General features: G+C 39.3%; 1 protein-coding gene and 1 pseudogene across 3 annotated transcripts in view; one reads left to right on the top strand and one right to left on the bottom strand.

Moving 5' to 3' along the window:
• The window catches only part of CPNE4 (copine 4), a 752,097-nt gene that overhangs the window by 90,410 nt on the left and 634,627 nt on the right, over positions 1 to 27,060 (top strand). The gene's annotated exons all lie outside the window — the stretch shown is intronic.
• Positions 18,466 to 19,777, bottom strand: LOC470926 (26S proteasome regulatory subunit 7-like; annotated as a pseudogene).

The raw sequence follows: 27,060 nt of genomic DNA, 5'->3' as shown, positions 1-27,060 counted from the left end.
AGAAGTAGAGTTGAAACGAAACCCCTTTCTTCTTATCCTTTGTGAATGATCATTTTATTCTTATTGGACTAGTGACCAAGGTCGTCATGGTCCGTGAAGCATAAGACAACTACTAACACTCATGTAGCATTTTACACTTAGTGAAGCTTGTTTGTACCCATGTCTCATTTCATACTCACAATAAGCCTGTAAAGAAGATATTTTTATTCCCACTTTACACCTGAGAATTCTGAAGCTCAAGGACTTTGTATGATTCAGTCCTGCTGCTAGCAAAAGGATGAATGGGGTCTTTAGCCAAGTCAATATGATTTTAGAATTCCATGTGCTTCCTCCTCCAATGTAGAAGAGGGAGGAGTCAGCCAGATAAATCCTGTTTGGGGCATGCCTTGAGGTACTCCATTTCATCCCTAGAATTCTTCTGTGTTTGATACAACCAAGGGCTTCTCTTTGTGATATGTGGTCATTGTCATTGTTCCACGGACAAAAGTAGAGTTATGGCAGCACGAAATAGACAGGCAAACTTACCCATTAAAGGATGTTGATGTAACGTTGTCTGAATGTTGGGATTTGATCATGAAGTCAGACCTTATTATGATTTCCCCTTAAAATGACATGAAAAGTATAGAGCAAGCCTCTCTGGACATGAGGCTCTATCAAAGTAATCATGCATTTTAACCCTGTGAACAGCTACATTACCCTCCCCACAGTTCTTCCATTTTATTATCTTGTCTCTGTTTTTTTTTTTTTGTCTCTACTAGATTGTACAGTTGGCACATGTTTATATCCCAAAACAGGCAGTATGTGTATATTTAATAAAGGAATCAATGGACATTTCTCCTTTCTTGGTTTTGGAGAATGAGGTCTAGGAGATCTTTGTTGGAATTTTCAGAAACTGCCAATGATCTCTTCTGTAGTAGATGTTCCACATACCACACCCATATCCCACTGGACACCCATCCAACTGACCGCACTTGCATTTCTTTGCCTGAGGGCCTTATCTAGTCACTAGAGTCTGCTTTGCCCTGCACTGGGCAAGATAGAAGTGCTAGAGAGTTGACATCCCCTGAGAGAAGTCCTTGCCAATGAATGACGGGAGCTGGTCGGTATGTACTCCAGCTCCCTCACCCCTCTGGGAGGATAACTTTGAGGCACATGGCCTCCAAAGTTTTTTCAGTGAGACTGAGCCCCAGTTACCTACCGTGGTGGCTGGGTTGTTAATGTACCCTTAAAATGCTGTCTTCGTTTTCTCTCTCACTCCACTTCTCTCCTATTGGTATTTTCTTTATCTCACGAATAACTACTTGCATTCAGTTCCACTTGCAGCAGATTCAGGGTTTGCTTCGGAGGGAATGCAAACTAAGAAACCTTTGTACTGGAGCATTAGAGACACTTCCCTTTGCCAAGTCAGTAAGTGTTTGCTGAATGCCAATTCTTTGTGAAGTTCCATGTGTGGAGAGCAGGGTTTCTCAACTGAGTTCTCCAAACTGGGAGCTGATCATAATCCTGAAAGATCCTGAAAATACAATTCTGGAAAAATAACAAACAACACTACTGTTTTTCTTTTTTCTTTATATTAATTTTTTGTAGAGACAAGATCTTGCTATGTTGCCCAGGCTGGTCTCAAACTCTTGGTCTCAACTGATCCTTCCTCCTCAGCCTCTCAACGTGCTGGGATTACAAGTGTGAGTCACCACACTTGGCCACTAAAGGACATTGTTTAAAAGATATTTATTTGTTTTTAAAAGATTTATTTGAGAAATATATAAAAACGTGACAGAACACTTTATAGGCCACTTTACACAGCAAAATACACAATAACATATTTTTGCAAGCATAAAACAGGTATGGTAAAGAGTCATGCAGGTATAACAATTACAAGCAGACAAACTATATTTATAAAGAAATAGGTCAAAAATGGAAATGTAACAAACTATAGAAATGATCCCTGAAAGTATAGTAGTAGGGTGGGGGGAGGGAGAGGGATAGCATTAGGAGATATACCTAATGTGAATGACGAGTTAATGGGTGCAGCACACCAACATGGCACATGTATACATATGTAACAAACCTGCACGTTGTGCACACGTACCCTAGAAGTTAAAGTATAATAAAAATATATATATATAAAATGGAAATGTACAAATGTATATTACTGTGGTTGGTAATTGTGTGACCAGCTTTATAACATCTGTCATCTGAAACACCGTGACAAATAACCTAAGTCTTTTGATATTTGGTCAAAACCTGCCATGGGTCACCACTGCATATGCAGTCTCTCAAATAATCGAGATCTTGAGAGAGTTTATCTTTCACAAATGCAGATGTACAAAATGGACATCTCTTAATTTACTGAGGAAGTTTCAATGTTGTTATATACATGCACAATGCTTACACACAACGTCAACATTTTGATAATACACTTTACATAGAGTCAACTCTGCAAAAAATACATAAAATGAATTGGAACTCTCTAAAAGTCTCTAAGCAATTTATATCTCCAATATTGGAAATGATGCAAATATGAGATATGTAGCATAGCAAATTGTAAAACATAATGCTGACAATTTAAGATAGTGGAAAAAAACTAAAAAAGGAAAAAATAACCCCAGAAAACCCCCCAAGAAATGAAAAAGAAAATTTGACATATGGAAAAGTATATTGTGGAAATAGTTTATGGGCAATTGCATGGAGATAGTCCCTAAGAGCTGACTGATTTTCACCATCATTGACTATATTTTGAAGTCTTCCACAGTGAGGCATGGCTGCATTTTTTCTTTTAGGGCACGACCCACCTTGGAGAATATGCTCACTCTGGTGCTGCTCTTTTTAAAATTCTTCTATGATTTGCTGTACCCCAACATGAGCATTTTCTATTAAAATTTCTCATCTTCTGTGCCATCTTCCATGTTGCTTTGAACATGTGGAAATTCATTTCCCATGCACTCATATGCAGACCAAAAATTTGGGAGAAACAATATTGGCGATGGAACAGCAACACTGTTGCATGTCTTCTTATTCTTCTGTGCATATAATTATTTTTTAACCAGTCTGTAACTTCATTAGGCTTCTTCAGGCAAATATGGCTTTAACTCATAAAAGCTCAAGGAATTTCGTCAGCTGGAAGGAATACCAATGCAGACACATGATGCATTTTTAAACTGAAGTTTTCATCTTTGCCGTATCACATGGCCAATTCACTCATCTGAATTTTCTGTCAAATGCATTGGGCTGAATGGAAAAAAAACAATTATTATTGGTAACAGCTTGAATTCACTTTCAGAAGCCTTGACTGTATATAATTCTAAATCGGTCATTGTGCTTTGAGATTCAATTAGACATTAGGAATTTTAGACTGTAGGGATTTAGACTTTAGGGATTTTGGTCTTTTGGGATTTCAACATTCAGATTATGGCGTTCAGGATTGTGTCTTTTGGGATCATTATCCACACCCCATGGAGAAGTACCAGGGTGAATCAGGAGGCAGAGTGTGTCAGGGGAAAGCATGGGTGACAGTGTTTATTGTGGTTTTCATGGGAAGGAATGGGTAAGGCAGGGTCATGAGGATCATTTTAGGATTAGCTGTTTGAATAATTTTAGCAAGCTCTGGAACACAGGGACTCCTCCTACTTGGCTGATAACTGGCCCTGTGATAACTAGGGTAGGCAAGTAGTATAGTGTATACTAGACTATTCTAGACTAAAATAGTATAGACTGTGGTAGCCTAAAAGGGGGAGAACTGGTTGGTTTGCATATCAAGGGCATGCTCTCAGAAAGTTTGATATCTTTAAGAATTAGCTAACTCTGGGAGGGGCAGTCCCTCCCAGATCCACACGATGTCAAAGCCTCATAAAAATAGAGAAAATAAAAAAAACATGATTAATATAATCCGCTTTTTTGGTTCCCAGCCCCAGACCTTCAGTCCCTGGTTTACAACTCATCCCTTGCATCCTGGCTAGCTAAGTTACCACTTCTGTTTGGCTTTGGAATCCCATGTGTGAATTACCCCTTTGGAGAATCCTGATGAGACGAATGCCAAGACCGTGGATCTATTCCTATCTCTTGGCCTGTGCCTCAGAGGATTAGACCCTGTACAGCTGAAGATGTTCTCTTTTTAATACCTCCCTGGATTAAGAAATGCTTTGGCCACCCAAGAAACATAGAGGGCTAGACTCGACTCCATCATGCCTCTTATTGCATATAAGTTAATCAATAGCCATTGATTAGCTATAGAACATTGATTCTATAGAACATGGGCCATCTGGTCCTGCATCAGCTCCCAGCCAGGATCTGTCTGGCAGTACCAGGTCAAGGGATGGGTGCCACAGAGGCTACAGTGAGATGTGGAAGCACATGGCTAGATCCAGCCATTTCTTGGGAAAATTACCCATCTTTAAGAGGCTCTTGACCCCAATAAACAGGACACAGCAGCGGCTATGTCTGGCTTTGTGGTCTGAACCAAAAGCTTATTGGATTAAATTAATTCATAGGAAGGGCTTATAATAGTGCCTGGCATGTAATAAACCCTCAACAATTATTAACCATTATAATTAATCACTTTTACAGTGCCTGATTCTTAATGAAGACTCAATAGATGATGCCTTACCACTACTACCAACTCATGCTACCCTGCACATACCATAGAATTTAAATGAATTCAAGTGAGAAAGTGATCCTGTAGGCTTTTGGTAATCTGCAAGGCATCAAAACAGTACAAGGGGAAAAATTCCTGGTAATAACTGCATTCATGATTTTCGAAGAAAATGAGAAAAAAATAGTAGATATGTATAAAAGCATTTTGAATATCTGACTCCTGTAAAGGGTTATAAATTGCTTAGCAGGGTTAAAAAATACATTCTCTTTGGGGAAACCTTACATTAGACATGCTGTGAAATTAAGACTTTTAGTGACATAAGAAAAACTTAAAAGTAGCTATAGAACATAGGTTTATTACATGTTGATAGACGTTCTAGAATGTACATTTTGAGACAATTTGCAGTAATTATTCCTTATGTTTTCTTATTCATTATCTTAGAATTAAGAGACTATTTTTGAATTTGAAAGCTATGTAAAAAGAGTGAGGTTCCCATTGTTTTTCATGTACCCTAATTATTCCAGAGAAAGTCAGCCAGGGGCTAAGAATATTTTATAAAAATAGCCAGAAATCAGTTTGTTCTTATCTCTGCCCCCACTTGCCTAGTGGGAAATTGGTTTCCTCCAAAGGGTCCTGAAAGTCCCTGCAGCAGATCTCAAACGTGCTCTCCACTCCCCTGCCAAGCCTGCTTTTAGCCTTTTTCCTCTCATGCTCTGATCTGCTGTGGAGATTTCTTCCAGCCCTGCCCTGCCACTGCCTGATGGAGTGGTTGCTGTAGAAGGCTGCTATGCCTGTCCAAAGGCTGCTGGCACTGACCTTGTGTGTCCTGTAATGTCACCACAGAACCTGCTGCTGCTAATGTCCCCTTGATGGCCCAGGGAGATTATAAACAAACAAAGCTATATTTACTAACTTGTTTATTGCAGCTCTCTTTCTCCATCATTTAGACTCCAGTCTTCAGAGGTTAGGGAAAAATCTGAGAGAGAATCGCATCCTCTTCTCAGGGTCCTTCCACCCACCCCTCTAAGCCTGGGCCCCTGTCCTTGAATCACACCCGGCCCGCCTTTTCCCCTGGGCCCTAGTATTCTTCAGACTTGTCCTGACAGCCTAAATCCCAAGGTGAACGCAATTTGGGACTATTCTTAGACCCCTGCTGCTCTATTAATAAAGCCCCAGTTGGCAATTAATTTTAAAAATCAAGCGGATCTGTTTATTTGGAAAACAACCCACCTTACAAAGAAGTTGACAGAGTTTCTAATTCCAATAGATCCTTATAATTCCCTATCAGGAAGGCTCCCAAACAGTGCACCCTGGAATGATTTTACACGAGATGCATCTCACCATGGGTTCTGGAGTCTACCTGGATTTGAATCTTATCTCTGCCATTGATTTACCTGTGCAATCTGGGAAAGGTGCTTAAGTTCTATGGAATTTATTTGTTTATAAAATAGGGATTAAGAAACCTTTTCTATTTTTTAATGTCTGAAAACCATGGTTTTATAGATTTTCTCAGTTTTAAATACAATAGACTTTATTTTTGAGAACAGTTTTAGATTTTCAGAAAAGTCGAGGAGGTAGTATAAAGTTCCCACATACCTCATACCATTTTCTCTTTTATCAATATCTTACATTAGGATGGTACATTTGTCATAATTAATGAATCAATATTGACACATTATTATTAAGTAAAGTCCATAGTTAATTTTATTTCTTTAGTTTTCCCCTAATGTCCCTTTTCTTCTTTAGGAGCCTATCCAAGATGCCGCATCACATTTAGTTGTGATGTCTCTTTAGGGTCCTCTTGGCTGTGGCAGTGTTTTGGACTTTCCTAGGTTTGTTAACCTTGACATTTCTCTTCTTCTTCTTCTTCTTTTTTTAAAATATCTTCTTTGTAGGCTGGTTGTGAGCACTAATTGCTATATTTGAAACGTTTAATAGAGAATATGGCCCATAATGAGACCTTAAAATAACTCGAAAGAAGACAAAGACCATTTTAACCTATAATAATGAGGGAGGGCTTTATTTTTGTGAATTCAAAGGAAGGACAGAAAATGGGATGGATACCTCAAGTGTACTTTAAAATGTAAAATTTTGGCTTTTAATTAATATTTGTCACAAGCAATTCATTTTCCTAGTACAAAGAATGTGAGGAGGATATTACTAGTTGAGGTGGGACAAATTAGCTAGCTGCTGTACCTTTAACCTGGGAGGTACCCATCTTAGGGTTGACAGGTGCAGCAGATAAAAATACAGGACACCAAATGAGATTTACATTTCAGGGAAACAACAAATAATCTGTTAAGGTAAATATTTCTGAAATGTTGCATGGGCGTCCTGTATTTCATTTGGCAACTCTAATCCTTCTTTCTCTCCTTGGGAGATTCTGGCACCATGTGACTTTCTGCTCTGGACATTTTACCAGATGTCTTGATGATTGACTGTGTCTCCCATGTCCACGTCAAAAGATCAGTAACAGTTACCCGGATTCATATATCATGACAAAGAAAAGCAAAACCTTCTAAAACTAAACTCTGGAGTGTGGGTTATGAGCCTGCTCTGTTTAATAGATGAGGAGATACTGGCTGGGGGGCTTTTACCAGGCTCAAACCTTGAGCATCATCATAATTCTTAGTGCTTAAAAGGGCAGCTCAGCATATTCAGCACCTGCCTTTGTGGCTGAAGCCAGCCCCAGGAAACACTTGATAAATAGTCATAGTTATTAATATTTGCCCCTATATCACCTAGTTCCACTGATCACCTGTAGCCATCTGTTCTAGTTCTGCTGTGTGAGAAGCTTTGATGGAAATGCCCATTAATCACAGCATCACAGCTGGCCTTTTGAGGATTGATGGCAATTAGTTGACAATATTTATTTGAGAAGCTGTATTACTTTGTGATAATATTACAGAACCATGAGTAAATCATGCTCCTCCCTACCCCTTTTCATTAATAATAAGAGCCACAGAGACATGCAGAAATTGCCACCATGTCTTAATTATCTCTCTAGGAAGCTACTTTTCCTGGACAGCAGGAACATGTTGGGAGGGGGCTGGGCAACCTTAGTCCTGGAAATTGCTCCTAATATTTCCTAGGAACATGACAGTTTGGAGCTTCCTTGGGGCCTTTAAGTGGCCACCTGCCTTCCCATAGTAATAGTAGATCCTAAGTGGGCAAGCTAGAATAATTAATAATAATTCTTAGGGGTGGAGTTATGGAGATATTGGCCAAAAGACAAGAGAAATAAGTTTAAGAGGTCTATTGTACAACTGTACAATAAATGTGATTGTAGTTAATAACCTGTATTGTGCACTTAAAAATTTCGAACACAGTAAATATTGTTTTCATCACAAAATAAGTATGTAATACATGTTATAGTTAACATATTACAACATAATCAATTAGCTCAGTATAATCAAGCTAATGCTTGATTTAGCCAGTTCAAAATATATACATTAATCAAAACATGATGTTATATACCATAAATAGATATAATCTCCATTGGTCAATTAGAAGATAAGTACTTCAAAAACCTCACTGACGGAAGTTTGCAAAAGTCAATAATAAAAATTTGCACTTGTAGGGGTCCTTGCATGACTCCTTCATGCATTTTATCCCTTTGTGGCTTCATAACAATTGCTGTAATCCCCATTGCACAGATGAGCTAAAGTGTGAGGATTTATTTCCTGAAGATAATTAAACTTTTAGGATTGGAGTTTAGATCACCTGACTATGAAACCAGGCCACATTCTCTCTGATGTCCCTGACTTAGTTTTGTGTCCACTTTCTAGGGAGAGAAGTTTGTTTCTTCAGCACTTGAAGAACAATTTTATGATCTCAGAAGAAGGTGTCATTCCTATTTGGCCTGATATTTAGGTTAAGGCATTATGGAAATCAGCAGATATTACAAATTATCTACTCCCTGAAGCCAGTTTTTAAACAACTACCAGTACACCGTTGCTAACCCACAAAACAGGGCTTATCTCTGCTCTCAGTCTACATAGTTACTATTTTCTAAAAGAACTCTTTGCTAAATTTGCACTGTTCAATATGGGAGCAACAGGCACATACGTCCATTGAACACTTGAAACATGGCTAGTCCAGATCGAGATGTGCTGTAAGTGTAAAAAACACACTGGATTTTCAAAGACTTAATACAAAAAATGCAAAATAGTTCATTAATAATTTTTAAAATGTTAATTACACGTTGAGGTAATATTTTGGATATACTTAAATAAAATATAGTGTTAAGGCTAAGTTCATGGTTTATTTGTTTTTTTTTCTTACTGTGGCTTCCAGAAAATGTTAAATTATATACATGGCTCACATTATATAGCTACTGGATAACAGTGGTTAGGCTATAAGCTTCCTGATGACAGAAACCATGTTTCCTCAGTAACTAGCACCCCATGTCTGCTACATAGTAGGTACTCAATAAATATGTGTTGACTAAATGTATGGAAAGGGGTGGAGGAAAGAAGGTGGCTATATAGGCACCTTATATGGGGCCTTATAACCCATTGAAAAGTATAACTGTTAGATTTGGAAATGTATATATAGAAGTCATACATGCAGACCAAGTTTTCTGCCACAGGTGGAACACCATCTGTGGTCTCCTTTTAGAGGGCTCCCTGCTTCTGTAAGAAAAGCTTTAGTGACTGAAAACTTAGCACCTTAAGAGGGCATCTGCCCCTGCCCGTGCTCCAACAATCCCCACTGGATAGCCTTGTGCACACACACACACACACACACACCCACCCCAGCAGCTGCTTCTTTCTTGGTGAGTAGTAACTCCAGGTTCTACCTGACTCCCTTTTTCTTGTTGGCCTCCCTCCAGGATCCTCTCTCTTTGCCCAGCTCCCATAGGTTTGGTAATGTATTAGCATGGTCTTCTGGGATTTTGAATTAGTTAATTCCCAAGGCACTACTGCCCCCTTAGTTGCTCCCTCAGCTTCAAATATTTCAGCTCTCAAATAAGGGAAGGGTACTGTTTGACACCTAGACCAAGCTTTGTAGGTAAAGACCATTGGCTTAAGGCAGCATCCAGGGATACTACTCAGAAAGAGGAACAAGGACAGCATACCTTCTCCGTTGTCAAATGGCATTTATGCATGGAAATGCTTCCCTCCTATGGAATTGAATCTGTCTCCCAGAAACTTCCACCCATTAGACTATCTTCCTTTTCTTCCTACTCAACCTCTCATCATTTAATAAAAGTAGTCAATATTTATAGAAACATTTCCATGAGCCATTGGCTCTCTTAAGACTCTTATATCACTAATCTTATTTAATCCTCACAACAACCTTATGAGGTTGTTAGTATTATTAATTCCATTATAAGGATGAAAGAATTGAAGTTTAGAGAAGTTAAGTAAACTTCCCAAGGTCATCCAGAAAGAGTGGCAGAACTGGGATCGACTCAAGTTCTGATTTGAAAGTCTATTAGCTGCATGTCTATACTGTGTTTTTTTTGGATCAGCTAATTCTACATTCTGGACTTCTCAGTCTCTTCACGGCTTCCTTCACAAATCTCTTCCTGCTTTCATATGATAATCTTTCAAGAGTTTGAAGACAGAAGTCTCTTCCTCCCTAAATACTAGTCATAAGTCATCTATTTTTTTCAGAGTAGTCATTCTTATTGTGTTTCCTCATCTGGTTCTGGCTGTCTGACCAGTCCTTACACCTTAGCTCAATATTTGTCATGTACCATTTTAGAATTAGTTAGTATAGAGGACAGGTTGGTATATGAGAAAGTAACAACATATGCTCTTAAATAATTTTCACATATACTGTATCTTATTTGAGTCTAACAACAATCTTGAGAGATAGTCTTAATATTTTTAGATTCGATCACAGTGGATGAGAAATCAAGTGACTTATCCAAGGTTACACAGAATGAATTAAATAGAGCTTTAAACTTAGATCTTCCCATGAAAAGTTCATCTTTCCTTTTACTTTAAGTACAATAATAAATGATGTTGAGATCCTTATGCATATCAGCACATTGCTCCCCTGGGACCTTGGACTCATGAACTCCTGCACCAGAGCTCCTTGGAAAGCCTGTAAGACAACTTTGACAGCCCGATTCACTCTTTAAGAAATATTACAAAGGCTTTGCCATTTATTTATAAAGATGCAAGTTTTTGAAAGAGCAACTGCATCTTTCTAAAAAGGCTCACCTTTGGTGGAGAAGGTCACTTGGATGGCTCAGAAAAGAGAAATGAGACTGAAGGAAACCATTACAAATGCTGGATAAAAACGTATAGCCATGAAGGCTCCTGGTAGAGAACCTTATTTGTAAAGTACCCGTTATAGTGTGGGCTCTCAATAATTATCCATTTGAAGGACGGTGCTCACAGAGCCTTATAAAAGTGAAGACTAACCTTTCTCTGGATAAGGAGCAATCAAAGCCTAATAAGTTGAGATCATTTCTCAAACCTTAGAAATATTAGGGACATAGCTGAAGCTAGAGCTCAGATTTACTTATTTGAGCCAGCCCTGGCTTTGGTTATAGCTTATACTCCAGCAGAACTCCTTAGAAAGACCTTTTGAAGGGTTTGTAAATGGTTGCCGTGGTAACAAGGTTCCACAGGCACCATTGGGATGCTGGTAGTGGTGGTGAAGCTGTAATCAGTACATTTGACCATTGCTCCTAGTAACACAGCTGCCTTATTTTTCCATGGGAAAGGACTGGGGTATGCTCAGCAGCTAACAGGTTCAGATAGAAATGAAACAGCTCCATGAAAGGTATCTATAAAACCACCACTGACTTACATCAATAGGCCCATCTACTAAGTTTTCAGCACTTTCAGAAGTAGTCTTTAGTGGCTCTCTGCCACTAGAGTCACGATACAGTTAATTAGCGTTATTTTCGCTGTTAGATGAGTTCTCACAACTTAAGCTAGTTTGCAGCCCGTTTTGCCTCCACTAATTCACTGGGAAACAGTAGTACAATTGTTCCTGGATGGTAATGTGAATACAGGTTGCCCTGATTTTATATCCCACTTAACCACAATGCATGTATATTGATAAGCATAATGGATGCCAATATACTGCTTTGCAGTTTACCAAGTACTTTTATAATCATTATCTTATTTCATCCACACAAGAGCCCTGGGAAGTATTTATTACCCACATTTTATAGATGAAGAGAAGAATTGAGCCTCAGAAAATGGAAACGTCTTATTAAAAATCACATGGCTTGTAGTGAAGGGGCTGGGACACGATTTTAGGTCTTTTCAATTGCAAAACTCTGTACTTACTACTTCACTGTAGTGCAGTACAAGGCCCTTTGCATGTTGTCTCTGCCTTTTTCTTTCTGTTCTTTCAGAGCCATCGAATCCTCTTTATTACACGCATTGTGGAACAATTTGCTTAGTTCTCCAACCACCATTCTGCTTATCAAATGGCTGCCTTTGGGTTCTCATCCAGAACTCTCCTTTAGCTCATTGTCTCCCTGGAAAATGTTTATTCATTTAAAAAACTCAAGTAAAATATCACCTCCTCTACAAGACATTTTTATAGCCTCTTGTCTTTATTACTAAAAGACTCGTTATTCTAATGGCATTTGTTTTCCCATGTGTCTCTCCCATTAGGCTATGAACAGATTGTGGGTAGGACCTAGTGCTCTTTTCTTTTGTATTGCCAGGACCCACTTTAGCTTCTGGAAACAAATAGAAATGGAATAAATACCTTTAGAAATGAAAGGCCCACATGTACTTCTAATTATTAAACATAATTCAGTTTCATTTGATTTATGTCTGTGTCACTCCTTTCTTTGCAGTGACATGCCCTTGCAGAGGGTGATCTGTGTGGCCTCTCCTGGTGGCAAGGCATTCCATGGAAGTGGTTTACAAGAATACTATGAAGTATATCATGAAGACACATTTGAATTTCCATGTGATTATCACATGGAGATTCCTTTTCCTCAGTGGCCAAGATTATTGATATTTATTATTGCTTCCCACTCTTCAGTTTTCAGTTTATAGCTCCTAATATTTTTTTTTAAGAAATGTGTCTTAAAATCACTGAGTACAGCATTCCATTTACAACCCTTGTTACTTGGAAAAATTTGAAAAATAACTTGTTCTTGGTTCAATAATGCTGAGCAATTTACGGGTTTCTCATCCCTTTATAAGAATACTAGAAACAATTCATTTTTTTCTCAGTAAAAACAAGTTTTTCAGTTCAGTCATTGTGAATCCCATACTTGTTCTTCTCAGTGAAGATAATGGACTGAGATAACACCACTTTTCCTGAATGAGAATAAGAGAATCACAGGCAAGTTGCCATTGGATTACTACAGCTTTGATTTGGCTAGAGTTTTTGTAGCTCTCCTCCTTTATATATGATAATAAAAAATTTATGTTTTCTCATTTAAAAGTGTCTTTTAGCCAACTACCTGCTAAGAATCAGAATATAGGAGATTTAAATATCATGAAACAATTAGTGAATGCTGCAGACATTATGCATTACCTTCCTTTAGTCCTTGCTAATAGGACCACAGTATAATTCCTGGCAGCAATATGTCCAGTTTCAATGGAACACTTAGGATTCGTGTAAACATATTATGGCTTTCTGGCTCTCCTTTGCCAGATAATTGCTATCTCTGCCTCCTTGGAAGCTAGGGATAGAACTGGAATGTCAATGTCCTAAAGGAAAAATTCTCTAACTTGGCTGTTCCCACCCATATTGCTTCTTGCCTTGGGACCTTCAAGTGACAAGTCTGTGATAAAACACTGAATCCTTCGGAAGGCGGAGAAAAGGATAGTAGTTACTGAATTTTTGAAGACACATTTCAGCTGCTGAACCACCCATAGATTTTTTTACCTCTGGGTTTTTAAACAGTAAACCATGGATGTCTTTTAAAGTTGAAGCTACTGGCTGTTAGACTTTTTGTTATTTGTAGCCTAATGCACACTGACTGATGTAATAGAAGTGAACATCATATTTCCACATCTGTAACAGCCACAGACTCTAGCCCAGGGTAAGGACAAGTCTCTGTCAGATTATGAGGTGCTCCTCTACATTCTCTGCTTAAGTATGTGCCACCCATTTATTCATAAATTCAGCTTACATCCATTTGCTTTTAATATGGGTTCTTTTCTCTGCCATCTAGGATCTTCTGAGCATTTTGTTTAATATTTCCAGATAACAGTGAGTACTAGGTGAGCCTATTTCTATCCCAGCATTATAATGAATACTTTACTTTTCAGACTGTATGACTATCTCTTTGGTCTAAAGCAGTACTATCTAATAGAAATATAATGAGGGTGACATGTAATTTTTCTAAAAGGAGAAAAATACATGTACATTACAATACAACAGTAATATCTTATCCAATGCAATGGTTAGAGTGAAACGTAATCCTACCAAACAATAAAGTTGTGTTTAATGGAAAAAATATTTTGCATTGCTTCAGTTTTAAAATGAAAATTAAATAAAATTAAAATTGTAGTTCCTCCATTGCACCGGCCACATTTCAAGGGCTCAATAGCTACATGTGGCTATTGGCTACTGTATTAGATAGGTCAGACCTATTCTCTAAACTCCTTGAGGGCAGGAACTGTGTTCTATCTAGGTTTTACCTTAGTTACTGCTTCTTCTGGAACCCTTTTCAGGTACTCCAAGATGGGGTTAAGTGCACCTGTTATGTGCTCCTACAGCCCTCTGTGCTAACTTCTATGGTGGGGTGCTTATACAGCCTGTGTTGCAATTACTTATTTCCTTGCAATTACGTTCATTTTCTGAAGATCTGTGTCTGAATCTGTGCACTGGAGTCTGCCCTACTCCCTCAGTCTGGTTGGTGCTAGGGCCTGTCTCGGACTTGCTGAGTTTCTTCTGCCTCCATCAGCAACTGGTTGTATGATCAGCCTCACTGCAGAGGCAATGACTCCACTGGCTTCCTGAGCCTGGGCTCCCCCTGGAGTGCTTCATCATGGCTTATGCCTTATCTTGATTTACATGTTGTGGTCTCCTGATATAGACTGGCCCAAAACCATGCTTGTACAGTCTTGGGATTTCCTGTTTCACCTGCCAGACTAGATTTCCTCCCAAGGCAACCTCAATTTACAATTGTTTGGGTTGTAAGCGACAGGGCACTCCTCCAGGGGATATTTTCTTGTAGTGACTGTAGATGTGAATAGTTATTTTGACAACATTCCAGCAGATGGCAGTAAAGTGTTTTGAGCAAGGGTTACCTTTTTCTAATTTGCACAAGGTCCCCGAATAAACTAGCATCTGTGCTGCCAGTAGAGCCCACCTGTAAACCTAGCAGAAGATCTAGTTGCAGCTTCTTGCTCCTTTCCTCTCACCCCTTATCCTTGTAGTTAATCATACCTGGCCAGGTATAGAGAAGATGTAGTAAATTGGAAAAGCCTCATATTTGGGGAATGAGATACATTTCTTTAATCTCATTTCCTGTTGCCAAGCATCACAGGATACTGCTGCAGGGACCACCTCCAGCTTGCCTCAGTCTTTGTACTCTGCTTTCATTCCCTTTCTTTCTGTAATCATGTGTAGACAATGCCTACACTCTAGGATGATTCTGATTAAGCTGCTTGTATGGAGCATCAGTTTCTTTATGGGCACCAATTGTGTTTATCTCTACAGATTGGAGGAACATTCTGTACAGGATTTGTTTTTTAAGAAATCCATTTAAAACCATTAGAAGGAAAGAGCAGAGAAATGAAAGGGCACTATCTAGTGGTTCTAAGAGAAGGAAGGTGCTGAAATGCTTATGATGCTAATTTTCCTTTTAGTCTCAGTTGTCTGGAGTACAGGAATGGTATCTAACTGTTAGAGATGTGAGAGATCTATAAAGCTGTGAGCATCTCTCTCTGCGGAAGTCCATCATCAGGAAAAATGCATTTCTTTAATTACTGGCTCAATGAAGATGCATTTCAAAGTGCATTTGGGAAGGAGAATCTATAACCACCCTCCTGTAGGCCTATACTCCAGCCCTCAACTCGGTAGGTTCCAGGGAAGAAAGCACATCACAACATGTGGCATTCACTCAGTCTGTCCTGTTTCACAGAGCTGACTTTATCCCAGATAACCACCCCCTTCTCCCCACCTTTTCTGGAAATGCATTTCTGCTTAAGAGAGAAAACTCAGTCATTATCTGGTTTGGTTCCTTTGGGGTTGGACTATTACAGATTATTTTTTGATGGTTTGGGGGTCAACTTGATAGAGGGATACGGCATCATGACATACTGTTCAGGAGAACTGCCTGCTGATTTGGCATGGTGGAAATTTTCTCAACTTTCTTTCTAGAAGCTATGTAACAGATATGGCTAAGGTTAAAGGGAATTTGTCACATTGTGAGACATTTTATGGGTGTGAAATGGTTCTAGCATTGGTATTCATTGTCAAGTAGTTATGTAGCTTTGGAAATTTGTCCTTTTTGGATCCTGCTTCTCTTACATTAAATGTCAGATATGAAAGAGAAATTTCTGGAATTCTGACTTTGCATTCTATGTAATCTGGAACATATTTCCACTGCAAATATTGAACTTCTAAGAGGAAGAATAGCAAATGCCTACCTTGCCCATGATCAATTCCACTACTCTATTCTCTTGGTCTAGGCTTAGGTGTGGACTCAGAATCTTTCTCCACACAGTGCCTAGGAGGCCACTACCAATCACTTGAAGTTGACCTTAAAGGTGGAAGCTTCTTGCTGATCCTGGATGGTGAGAATTCAAGGTTCCACACTGTTCATCACATTGAGGTTTCCATTTTCTTATCAGCTTCTAAGGACAATTTGGTTTTCATGGCAACAGTTATCTTCACAGACTCACCAGGATAAACTCTCATATTCAATTTTCAACATATGTCAACGAATGAATATCTGAATGTGAAAACAAATGAAATGAAATGCAGCAAACAGTAACAATAAGGACAGAGGCTATATCAATATTAATGAATGATGTTTGTGCTATGCTATATGAAGTAGGAGAGAGAGAGGATTTATAAAAAATCTTAAATTTGGTCTGGAAGAACATCCTCACATCTCAGTATAGGGAAAAAAGTCCCGCTTGGCTAATAACATGTTAGCAGTTCATAGTCTCTTTTCTTCAGGGACAAGAACCACTATGTTCAAGGCCTTACATCCTATGTACATTTATGCTAATCCTTGAATCTTATTTAAATGCAGTATTATATAGTCAGTACTTATTCATGGTATCCATTTTCACTGGTGATTCTCAGACTTTATGGGTAACAGAATTTCCTAGGGAGTTTAAAAAAATATGATTTTGTGGGCCCCATCTCCACAGAGTTTGACTTAATAGATCTGAGGCGATGCCTAAGAATATGACTTTTAAAATCAAGTCCCTCATATTTCTTAGGTCATAATTTGCAAAATGGTCACCATGCTCAGGTGAAATATTTCTCTCTTGAGCCTAAAGTCAAGTATGATGGCTTTCATTTGTCATGTAAGTGGCCACATGGTGCAATAATTTAATTCTGTGGTGCTCAGCTTGCGTTACATGTTAAAGAGTAGATTCAGGAAGCTGTATGGTGAACAGTGGTGGTTCTTGAGAATGACCCCTAATGGCAAAAATATTCATCTATCTGTGTGATAATATTACACTTTTGGTATCCCCTGATGGAAAAACATATGGAATAATAAGATGCTATGAGTTCAGTAACACTTACAGCCATCTAGATTTCATTAGTCCCAACAGCACTTATGAACATTCCAAGGTCTTGGTGTATATATGTTTGAAATATATCATGTAGTTAATCAACACATGGTAGATTAGAAGACCTCATGAAAGAATTTCATATGCTAACCCATTCCATGTGTCCTCTCTCCTCTCTACCCTAAGGGGTTCTTGACAGAAATTTGAATTTTTCAGAATAAGGAGAAGCCCAGAAGACTTGAGTTTGAATTATACAAATAATGGATACTGGCTGAGTCATATAGTTACTTAATCCATAAAACTAAATTTCTGTAAAAAGATGATGACACATATATATTAGATATGCTTTTATTTCCAATTCAGAGGGTACATGTGCAGGTTTATTTCATCGGTATATAGTGTAATGCTGAGATTTGGAGTACAATTTGTCTTGTCACCCAGGTAGTGAGCATAGTACCCAGTAGGTAGTTTTTCAGGCCTTGCCCCCACTACCTCCCTTCCCCTTCTAGTAGTCCTAAGTGTCTATCATTCCCATGTGTACCTAATGTTAAGCTCCCACTTATAAGTGAGAACATGCAGTATTTGGTTTTCTGCTCTTGCATTAATTTGCTTAGGATGATAGCTTCTAACTGCATCCTTGTTGCTGTCAAGAACATGATTTTGTTCTTTTTTATAGTTGCATAGTATTCCATGGTGTATATGTACCACATTTTCTTTATCCAATCCACCATTGATGGACACCTATGTTAATTCCATGACTTTGCTATTGTAAATAGTGTGGCAATGAGCATATAAGTGCATGTATCTTTTTGGTATAATAATCTATATTCCTTTGGGTATATAGATCATGGTTCAAATGGTAGCTCTGTTTTAAGCTCTTTGAGAAAGGTGATGTTAATTTTGTATAGTATCTTGCAGGTGCTCTCTTGATTTCTTATGTCTGGATGTCTACCTCTGTAGCAAGATTAGGGAATTTTCTTGAATTATTCCCTCAAATATGTTTTCTAGGTTGTTTGTTTTCTCCTTTCTCAGGAATGCCAATAATTCATAGATTTGCACAATACCATTACATAATTCCATACTTCTTAAAATCACTTTACATAATCCCATACTTCTTGAAGACTGTTCTTTTTTTCAATTTTGAAGCCATTTTTTTTTGTGAAGTGGTTATTAACAAGTCTATATAAGGTTAGGATTTCCAATTAAAAGTTTTAAATTGAAAGCCTTCAAAGTTCAGTTGTATGTCATGTAGTGAGGAGTAGCACTGAATTTGGCATAAGACTTAATGACCTTACTTACAGCTTCCAAGAAATCCTTCTCAGTAGCAATTTTTCGCCGTGCTCTGATGGCAAACATACCAGCTTCTGTGCAGACACTTCTAATCTCAGCAGCAGTGCCATTTGGACACAGTCGTGCTAACAATTCAAATCTGATATATCTTTCAACACTCATTGAATGTGCGTGAATCTTAAAGATGTGGGTCCGACCCTCTAGATCAGGCAAGCTAAATTCAATTTTTCTATCTAATCTCCCTGGCCTCATCAGTGCTGGATCCAAATTATCAGGTCAGTTAGTGGCCATCAGCACTTTAATATTGCCTCGAGGATCAAAACCATCAAGCTGATTGATCAGTTCCAACATCGTTCTCTGCACTTCATTGTCACCTCTAGCACCATCATCAAACCGAGCCCCTCCAATAGCATCAATTTCATCAAAGAAGATAAGGCAGGCTTTTTTTGTTCTGGTCATTTCAAAGAGCTCATGAACCATTTGAGCCCTCTCACTGACATATTTCTGTACAGCTCAGATCCAATAACTCGAATGAAGCACGCATCAGTCTGATTAGCAACTGCCCACACACAGAGTGTCTTCCTGTACTGGGTGGATTAAAGAGCAGCATGCCCTTGGGAGGCTCAATGCCAAGATTCACAAACCTCTCTGGATGAAGTAATGGGGTTTCAACTACTTCTCGCAATTTCTCAATCTGCTCCTTACAGTCACCAACATCACTGTATGTGACAGGTTTTTCCTCCACCTGCATCATGGTAACTGTTGGGTGAGTCTTAGGAGGCAATGGAATGTGAATTTGATATTTATTTCTGTCCACACCTACTCTCATCCCTTCTTCAATGTCAGTGGGTGCCACCTGATCACTAAAGTCCATCACAAACTTGGCAAACTGCTTTACGTTGACAATGTATTTTGGGTCCTCTGAATCAGCATTGATTATCTTTGTACACCTGGCAACCTGTAAAGGCTGTTTCCTCTGGAGTGTCTGCTTATCTGCAGCCAAATCCCAGAGTGCTGGTGGAGCCAGGCCAGTGTCAGATTCTTTAATACCAGTGAGCTCATTAATTTTCTTGAGAAGTTGCTGAACGCCATCTTCGACTTGCTTGATCTGCCTAAAGTAAGTGCTCTGACCATAAGTTTTCAGCAAGGCAATATCCGCCTCATCCAGAACTTGGATGGGCTTGTCATCCTTCTCATCATCTTTGGTCTTCCGCTGATGGGCACCAAGGTAATCTGGCATTTTAGCAGTTCCAAATGCCTCTGCTCCTTACTGATTACATAGCACCTTCCTTTCTTCCGGTCGTGTCTGAAGACTGTTCTTTTTTAAAAATTATTTTTTTCTTTATTTTTGTCTGACCGGATTAGTTCAAAAGAATAGTCTTCAAGCTCTGACAGTCTTTCTTCTGCTTGGGCTAGTCTATTGATAAAGCTTTCAGTTGTATTTTAAAATTCCTTAGGTGATTCCAGAAGCTCTGACTGATTTCTTTTTAAGATGTTTATCTCTTTCTTCATTTCCTGGATTTCTGTAGAAGTTTCTTTGTGTTGATTTTCAACTTTGTCTTGGCTTTTGTTGAGCATCCTTGCTCCATGGTTTGAATTATTTATTATTTCTGAATTTCCCTTTTGGTCAGGGAACATTGCTGAACAGCTAATGTGATCCTTTGGTGGTGTCACAATGTTCAGATTTTTCACGGTGCCAGAATCCTTACACTGGTTCCTTCTCATCTGGAGAGTTTGGTGCTACTAATTTTTGTATTTATTTTCATGCTGGTAGAATTTTTTTTTCTTTCCCTATATATATTTCCATTTCTCCCCTTTCCTAGAGGATGGTACTGTAGAGTGTGTTGGGTAACATCTTTTGGCTTTGCTTCTATAACCCTGTGCATTTTTGTGGGCAGTTTTATATTGGGCCGTGTGATTCAACTTACAGGCCAGTAGATGGTGCTGACAGGTATGAGCCAGTTGCTGCACAAACAGATGGGTATGTACATGGTCTGTTTGCTGTGAGGTGCTCTCTGTTGTTTTAGGTGATGGGCTGGACAGTAGAGTGCTTGGTGCCCTGTGCTTCTTGCTCTGTGGGGGTGGAGAGACAAAGCTAGGCAGAGTTGGAGCCTTTGGCTTGCCCACGAATACCCCCATGGTGAGTGCGGGCACCAGCCCTGTCAAGGGTGGCTGGGAGGAGTTCCTGGTGAAATGCACTGAGATCTCTGGGGCGGGGCAAGGGGATGAGGGATCTGCACTGGCTCCCCATCTTTGATAGGTAGGAACATGGTCTATTTTCCTATCATGCCCCTGTTCCAGGGCTGATGACTCCTCATTCAGACACACACTGTAGTCTGTGTCTAGATCAATGTGTCTGACAGCCTCAGAAAATGCCTCTTTTGTGATTCTCCATTAAAGTGGTTTGGGGCAACTTCATCACTCAGCCTAATACAAATAGCTTTATGGCAGGGCTGTTCTCTGATATGATAGCACTGCTTCTTTGTGTAAAGGCGGGGGCTATGCATTTGGGCTTGTGTGAGAAGTGGTCAGGTGCCAGCAGAATTTGAATGGGGTAGGTAGTTCCTCAGTTTCCAGGCCCCTAGATGGTCTGCTGGACTGCATGTATGAGTCCTGAAGGGTCTGGAGCCAGATCAGGCTAGCCCAGGATTCAGGTGCTGACTGCGATAGAGAGGGGCAGGCTGGCCCCTGGGTCACTGGATGAACTCTCAGGCAGGGGCAGGCAGAATGCTTGGGTGGTAAGAACCTGAGGGAAGGCCTGTGGGGGTAGGGATTTCAGGACTCTAGACTGCAGCTGAAATGCTCATGTGGAGGCAGGGTGCTTGCACTGGGTACCAGAAGTGGCAAGCAAAGGCAGGGAGTTGTGGGGTGTGCAGTCTGCCCAGTTCTTCATATCTGGGCAGCGGTGTCCTTGTTGGAGATGTGTGAAAGCATTCAGCCTCTTTGTCTCCACCTCAACCTGAGGGCAACAGGGGCGAGGGCAGAGGGTTTTTCAGTTATATCTCTTGGAGTTCCATCCCACAGGACCCCAGAGCTGCAACTTTCTGCAGTATCCAAGCAGGGGCAGCTGTGCTGGGAGCCTCAACTGGTGGTCCCTGCCTGGGGAGGAGCAGCAGAGGTGGGGTCTGCAGTTGGTCTGCTCCTCAGTACTGTGGCTGTAGCAGCTATCCTAGGGGCTTGCAAAAGAGCCTGTCTTGCCTGTCTTCCCTTGTTGGCAGCACATTGACAGCTGGGGTCAGACTGCTCTGGGATCCAGTGCTTGTGGTGTTCCATGTGGGCTTGAGAGATGTCTCTGCATGGACTCCAGATGGTTCTTCTTGTTGGTCTGCAGGCCCGGATGGGTCGGGGGAGTTCTCCTGTGCCCAGGATTGCAAAGGGTTTGTGGGGACATTGTGGATCCCCAGTGGCTGTAATCATTCACTTTGTTCTTCTTTGTTCTCTGTGGGTCCCATTGCTTCTTTAGTGAATCACAATGTGTTCTCTTAGAATATCCACTTGAAGAGCCAGTGTTTACTCACATTTGTTTCTTCTCTGTGGGAGTAGCTAGCAGGCATCTTCATACATACATATATATATATATATATATATATATATATATAAAATATGATCTTGCTCTGTCACCAGGCTCGAGGGCAAAGGCCTGATCATAGCTTACTTCTATCTCCAACTCTTGGGCTCAAGCAATCCTCCCATCTCAGCCTGCTGAGTTGCTGGGAGTACAGGCATGTACCACCATGCCCAGCTAAGTTTATATATATATATGTATATATATGTATATATTACAGATGAGGGTATTGCTATGTTGCCCAGGCTGGTCTCAAATTCCTGGTCTCAAGTTGTCCTCTTGCCTCAGCCTCCCAGATCATTTTGATTATAGGCATGACCCACTGCACCTGGGTCCTAATGAGTGTGATATAAAGATTAAATGATGTAATGTATGCACAATTTTTGACTTGAAGTAGGCTGTCAATGTTAGTTTTCTTTCTTCTTTCAAAATAATTAACAAAATGAATCTTTAAAACAATAGTCCCAGGAGAATCTGAAGCTTTAAGCTCTTTGTTTTGATTCAGCTCCAGTGTTCCAGAGGCTTTCCTTGTGTACATGAGATAGTTTGGGGGACTTTCTGTTTGGTGTTATGCTGGTGCTCTTTTGTCCTATGCTATTTTCATGGCTGTCAATTGACCAAGGGTCTATAAACACAGTACTCTCACAGTAATCTCACGAAAATCAGGTGCAGAATTGGAGTGGGCTTCTACAAGTTATTGGTATCTGATGCTACTGGTCTTTAAAATGATTCTTGTCACTTGAGGAATGATACAGAACAACCACCCACCCCATCTCCTTTCACTCAAAGAGGAGCACAAAAGGTATCACCCATAATTAGTGTGTTTTGTTGTTCATGTTCCCAAGTCAACCCTAGAGATGGAGCCAAGGTTATCACAACCACATGGAACATTCTTTTTCACCTCTAGTCAGGAGATAGCAGGAGGAAGTTTGTGTTTCTCTCTTTTTCTGCAACTATGCTACAATTTGACACTGAAAATACTCAGGCTCGAGGTTTAATTTGAATATCTATGGTATAAAATTACCAGTGTTCACATCCCCTAGCATTTTCCTGACAAATTAATTGCCAATACAATTTTCAGCAGTGGGTATGTGTGGAGCGAGGCAGGGTTGAGAGTTCAGCTTATGGGAGGTAATTATAGGTGCCCTTGGCTGGGAAAGAGCACAGATGATGCTAAAGGAGCCAATGTTTTGGGTAAGCAGCACCTGCTCCTTTGCCAGCTCTGTAGACCCATGGATCTGGGAAACATATATAATTTGGAGGATTTAGGGTCTACCTTTGGTACACATAATTTAATCTCTTAATCATCGTGTGTTCTGTGGTTGCCGTGAGCTCTCTGAAACTGAACTGTGTGTCTCCATTACTTGGTTCTTAGATCTTTTCTCCATTTATTCAATACTCCAAGCCTTCAAAGCATCAGGATAAAGAAGGCAAACAGCAAAACTCTCAAAGGCAGAGAGTAAATAAAGCTATAAAGAGATTCTTCATTTTGGCTAGGTCTAAGGGAAGGGGCACTTTTGTTGATATATCTGAAAGTAGGTGGTCTCCTCTGAAAGAGGTGGAAAAACATTCTGTTGAGATGAAGCACCTGACCTTTTAAGAAATAATCTCTGCTTATTTCTAAGTATTCATTGGAAAACGATTTATCTCAAATATACACCTTTAGACAAGATGCATTAGTTCCTTTTTCAACCTAAGCCTCTCAGGAATTGTAATCCTCTAGCATCTGAAGATATTTGCTGTTGGAGTTATTTTAATTTTTATTTTATTTAATTGTAAAAACAATAATAAAAACCAAGCAGACAAACAAAAACCTTAAAAAACCCTAAACTGGGGTGAGGGAGGATTGGAGGAGTAGATGGTTGAAGACCAGAACAGATATAAAGCCATAAACATCCTCCTTAAACTTTTTCAAGTTTTAAAAATACTAGCAATTTTATAGATTTGTTTTCATCTCAAAGATATTTTTGAAAATAAAGGGTTATAACATTATTATGTGACAAAGTAAAATAACAGAGAAGTGCACATTTGATTCCATTAAGTCTTGTTCTCAAGTTTTTCCTGTGATGTCAGTTGCTTTTAAAAATATGAAAGATCCAGTGAGAATAAGATAATATTTCTGGCACTCTAGTCCCTGGAATAATGGGATTGGAGAGAAAGGAATGAGGATATTTGCTGGCCAAAGTTAATATACAAGGGTTTCATCCTGTCTTCTTCATGAATTTGAATCTCATCACCCAAATATCTCAGCTACAAGGCTTCTGCTATGTTTTCTGGAAAACAAGTCCACTTTCAGAACTCTCACCAAGGTAATCACAGTCAGAAGATGCCAAGGTTGGGCAGGACCGTCTACTCCAACTCTTTCATTTAACAGATGAACTAAGGTCCATAGATGGACAAGGGACTTACCAAAGATTGTCCAGCAGGTTAGTTTAGAATAAGGGCTAGAATCTAGGTTTTCTTTAAAGCAGCAATAAGCAAGTGCTATAGGAATAATCAGTTGCTTCACATGGATGTGGGCCCTGAATTCCTAATTTGGAAATCAGTTGTGCTCTACAAAATTCACAGATTCATGATGCTATTTGATACAAATGTCATCGTGTTGACAGTCAGGTGGACCTTGGAAAGAAGAGAAAAAGAGAATAAACATTTATGGAGCATCTACTATTGCAAGAAACTTCCACTTTACTATTGCATGTGATTTTCACATCTCCCTGATGAAGTGGATATTATTTCTATTTTTAAATGAGAAAATAAAGGCTCAGAGAAGTTGAACAATTTGCCAAAGAACTTGTAGATGGTAATGTAGAATTTGAACCCAGAAATATGATTCAAAGCCCATCTAAAGTCTTTCCATTCACTCACCACTTTTTGCTTCACCCCATTACATCATTATTTTTGCTACTCTTTCCAATACTAGGCAAACCACAAAGCAGGATCTAGATCATTAGCCTTATCATTGAATGCAGGCATTTATGGTGCATTTATCAAGTACTTAGTTTTGTAGTGGGTGTGTGGAAATGCCAAAGGGTAATGAGACCTTTGTGTAACTGAGAAGGGCTTTCTAGGTGTAAAGGCATCAGATAAGTGTGGCCTTCTATTTCAACTCGCAGGAAATTCATTTTCCCATGGTGTGCAAGGCCCTATGTCCTTGCTACTCAAAGTGAGCTCTATGAACTAGCAGTGTCAGCATCACCTGGTAGCTTTTTAGAAATGTAGAATCTCAGCATCCCACCCCCATTAGATTCTGCATTTTAACAAGATCTCCAGGTGATTTTTATTCACAATCAGGTTTGAGATGCACAGCCCACCTCCTCTCTGACCTTATTGCCCAGGTATAGTAGCCTTCTTTTTGCCCCTAAACATGCTTACCTGGCTCCTGCCTTATGGCCTTGGCATTTGCTGTGCCAATTGGCTGACCGCTTTATCTTCTAATTTTTTTATGGCTCTATTTTGTTCTTCAGCTTTCTGCTCAAGCAATATTGTCTCAGAATGTCTGAGTGCTGACTTCCAGGGAACTGCATTATCTTGTTATATTTTCTCATAGTATTTATTCTCTGAAATTATACCATTTATTTATTCATTTACATGTTTATTATCTCTTTCCTCACTAGACTGTTAAACTCCATTAACGCAGGAATGATTTGCCTGTCTATTCATTGTTTTATTCCCAGCACCTGGAACACTGCCTGGCCCAAGTTAGGCATTCAATATGTATTTTATGAATCAATAAATGAATGAACAATGGACAATATTTCACTGCTATTGAAATTTCGACATGTTGATACTAAAAGCTAAGATTATTTGTTTTATCTAACCAACCATGAATCAATGTGACAACAACAGTTTGGGGTATTTTCTGGTTTAAGTTCTTTGATGCTTCAATTCATGAATCAAGGAAGCTGCGGGAGAAAGAAAACTCTCCTTTTAAACTTTTGTCAATGTCATAAAAATATTGATTTTGTTAGGGTGGCATTTGGGGATTTCAGACATATCTGTATAGGGAAGTTTTTCTCTTAATATCTTTTCAGCAATTTCCCTTGAAAAATGCAGATGTATAGATTTGGCACAGGCAAAAGTACTATGGAAACCTTCCCTTTTGATTCACAGGCACCTACAATGAAGTGGTTTGTTTCTTGGCTAAAAACACCAGTTTAGAGAGAGTTCATGCATACTTTACGAGCTGACTCTGCAATAATACACTGCAGATCTTCCTGGAAGGAACAGCAAAGGTAACTCTCTGAATTCTGATGAGACATCCTGGGAAGAACTCTTACACCTACTATTTATGAGAGCGTTATAAAAAAGAAAATGAGAAAGAAAAATGATTTCACACTTAATATATGTCAGGTGACTTAGAAAACAAGATCTCATTTTAATTATTGTAACAACTTTGTGAGATAATATGACCCCATTTTACAGAGCAACAAATGAAGATTCAGAAATTGAGACTTGTTCAAAGGCATCTTTCTAGTAAGTGGTAGAACTGAAATTCAAGTTCATGTTCTTTCCATCATGTTGCTGTCCCATTCTCAGTGAAACTCCATCCTCCACCAACTTCCCACTATATTTTGCAGTTGCCTTTATATGGCAACTTTTTGTGTGTGTGTGTGTGAGCCAAATTTCCTTCTGGTTTCAGAAGAGCACCCTAGAGACTAATAGCCTCATAAAGAATTTATGAGAAAAACAGAAGTGATGGTGCAAAATCTTCAGTACTGCATGGACAGGAGATGCTTAGATCTGAGGTGAGGAAATCCAGAGATGAATGTTTTGTTTACCTCATAGGATTGTGGCATTGTTAGCCACTCAATCCAACCAGATTATAATGTATTAAGAATTTGAAACATCAGCCATTGTGGTTTCACATACATGGATGTATATTATTTTGTTAGCCAGGTAATGACAGTCATTGTCAAGTGGAAGATCTAATCAGACTGAATATTCATTCATGCCTTGCTTTGTCAATAGGGAAA

This window comes from Pan troglodytes, chromosome 2 (assembly GCF_028858775.2).
Source record: "Pan troglodytes isolate AG18354 chromosome 2, NHGRI_mPanTro3-v2.0_pri, whole genome shotgun sequence".
NCBI classification, from domain to species: domain Eukaryota; kingdom Metazoa; phylum Chordata; class Mammalia; order Primates; family Hominidae; genus Pan; species Pan troglodytes.
The sequence above is the reverse complement of the archived record's forward strand: the minus strand, read 5'-3'. Positions and strand labels throughout refer to the sequence as shown.